This window comes from Mus musculus, chromosome 14 (assembly GCF_000001635.26).
Source record: "Mus musculus strain C57BL/6J chromosome 14, GRCm38.p6 C57BL/6J".
NCBI lineage: Eukaryota > Metazoa > Chordata > Mammalia > Rodentia > Muridae > Mus > Mus musculus.
In genome coordinates this window covers 91,107,867-91,110,654 of record NC_000080.6, presented here as the reverse complement: position 1 = coordinate 91,110,654, position 2,788 = coordinate 91,107,867, and the positions used below count along the sequence as shown (strand labels likewise).

Genomic DNA, 2,788 nt, shown 5'->3' with positions numbered 1-2,788 from the left:
CAAAAAATAAAAAAGACAACAAAAATTGTGCAAGAATATTAGCAGTGAAATTTTATAGTTGCCCAAACAGGAACTAACTGTGATAGCCTTCAATGAGTGGGGGAATCAACAAACTAGACATTATAGGTGAACTATTACTCCTTGATTAAAAAAAAAAGACAACAAGGAGCCTGATATCAATATTGAAAAGTGAAAAACATTGGTCTGCATAATCAACATATCCCATGTGTCCAACCATAAGACACTGTGGGAAAGTTATTTTCTAGGGTGACTAAAAGATAAGTGATGACCATAGAGAGAGATAGGGCAAGAGGAATCAAAGACCAATGGTATTATAATAGTGGGTTAATAACATAATATATTTTCAGAACCCATAGAAATATACACAGAGAAGAGCACCTCCCATGCAAACTATGAACTTAGGTAATAACAATCAATCAAACATATTCATCAGTTGTGACAAATGGAACAATACAAATGGTAGATGAGCAGAATGAGGGACACAGGGAAATCTTCATACTCTGTTAAATTTTTCTACAAACCTAAAACTGCTTTAAAAATAAATATGCTCATAAAGCCAAATAAGAATCCTTGTTGAACTAAGATAGAATTAATTTGAGACCAGGATCATTCTCTGCATACTAGTGAGAAAGCTCATTGTTTTGTTGGTGAGATTCTTGGAAATGTAATTCAACTGTTTCCATCTTGGAAAGGACTTAATTGAAAATCAAATGGCATAAATATTGTGTATTTAGACATAATTAATTTCTAACATCATTATATTAATTATAACTTTATAGAAAGAACATTGTATCTTTGTGGGCAATCTTCAGGAACATTTGTGTTAGTTTTCGAAAATTCTCCATTCTCAGGTGATAACCAACTTCAATAAGACTAGAGTGTGAAGGGCTCTTCTCTGTTCCCAAGTACCCTTAATATTCAGGATACTTTCTGTCTTGCCTCAGAACTATACTTTTGGGTTATCATTCTCTGATTTTTCTTTTTAATTTAGTAACCTTGTATAAGGTAGTTTTTTGTCATTGTTGCTGTTTTGGCCAGGGGGTATTAATCCCAGACTTCATGGATGTCAGAAAAATAATATCTCATGAGGTTATATTATCAATCAGTATAAATTAAAATTTAAAAATGGAACGAGATTTGGGATTGTAACACACACACACACACACATATATGTACAAATATACATATATATGAATACTTGAGTATGAGCAGAAATTGGCGAATAACAGGAGTATCAAAAATGAATGGCAAGTCCTTTAGCAGAGTTTCACGTCTTGTTTGGATGAATCCGTATTTAGATGATACGACACAGAAAATCATCTGTACTTACTAATAGAATAAATCGATGGTATAAATGAAATGCTTGACAGGCACCCAAATGAGGTTATAATGTATAACGGAAAGGACTAAGGGTTAAGTTGGATTCCTGCTTTTAAAGATTAAAATTGAGCCGTCTTTTGTGAGATAGAAATCAATTTCAATGACTGGTGCAATTTTTTTTCTGAAATATAAACAAAATGTAACTTTACTTTTCCCATATCTGTTTTAATTCCTTATTTAGGTGACATAGACCAACAAAGTACCTAAATAATGCTCTGCTGTTAACTTCCTTTAATATGCCAAATCGGTTTAATTACAGTTTCTATAAATAATCTATGCAAAGTACTTCCCCAGCAGAATGCACTTTTCCTTCTCTGTGTGGCAAATTTTAATACTTAAAAGCATTAGAACAGATGTTAGGTGCCTGCTAAACTTGTTTTCAGTTTTCTTTTATTTATATGTTAATGAGAATTTAATTACTTCATGAATACTTAAACAACCTGAGGGTGCCTGATATCATTAGCTTGAACATGACAAGCACCTCAAGTGACCACATGGGAAGACAAAAATTGCTTTTAGTTTACTTGAAGACAGAAAGATGAATTCATTTCACCCCCTGCTATGTTTTACCTGACACACAGAACTGGAAAAGCACAGATTCAATCTTGCTTCAACATGAGTGTAAAAAAAAAAAAAATCAGCCAAGCACTCAGAAGCATAAATTCTTCCCATTTGGTTTTGCTTCAATGTCTCTTAATAACTACTCAAGCTATATTCTGCTTTAAAATCTTATTTCACTAGAAAGTATTCTGTTGAAGTAAGTCAGTCTTTTTTAATGGTCTATAGCAATGAACTTTTTCAACACTATTTATGATTTTGAAACGCTTCTTCATTTAGACACATTTGAAAGAGTTTACTTGTACAAACTGCAGGGAAGATGTAGCTATAATAACTTTTGTAAATCTTTTCATGCAATTTTCGATAACATACTGAAAAGGTAAATTTAGTAATGTTAATTAGTTGTGCATAGAGGCCTTGCATGTGTGGCTTCTGTGTTATGGCAGAGAGGAGAGAGGCTATGTCTAAGCCCAGTGTTCTGACCGGTGAACATATGAATGATTAATAGCCTAACACTCCCTGAAAAAAAAAAAGAGAAAGCCAGAGATGACCACCAATCTAACGCCACGCTGGACTGGATAGGGACTCAGGGAGCAAGCTGGAGGATAGAAGAACCCAACCTGGGATTTTGGGCCTCCAGCTAAAGTGAATCTGAGACAGAGGAATATAGTACAGGGACACATGGGCAGGCAGGGTGAGGAACAAGACCAGGATGACCACCATTTTGGCACCATGAGACCCAGAGAAGGAGGTAGCCTGAGACAACCATCAGTCTTGCCCCTTGCAGGCCTGAGGACATACCATATTCAAGATGACCCCTGCCTGGTGA

At 34.9% G+C, this 2,788-nt stretch overlaps 1 pseudogene; it reads left to right on the top strand.

The window, feature by feature from the left end:
• The first annotated feature begins 2,362 nt into the window (after nucleotides 1-2,362).
• Gm23225 lies at nucleotides 2,363-2,476 on the top strand (annotated as a pseudogene).
• The last annotated feature ends 312 nt before the right edge of the window (nucleotides 2,477-2,788 follow it).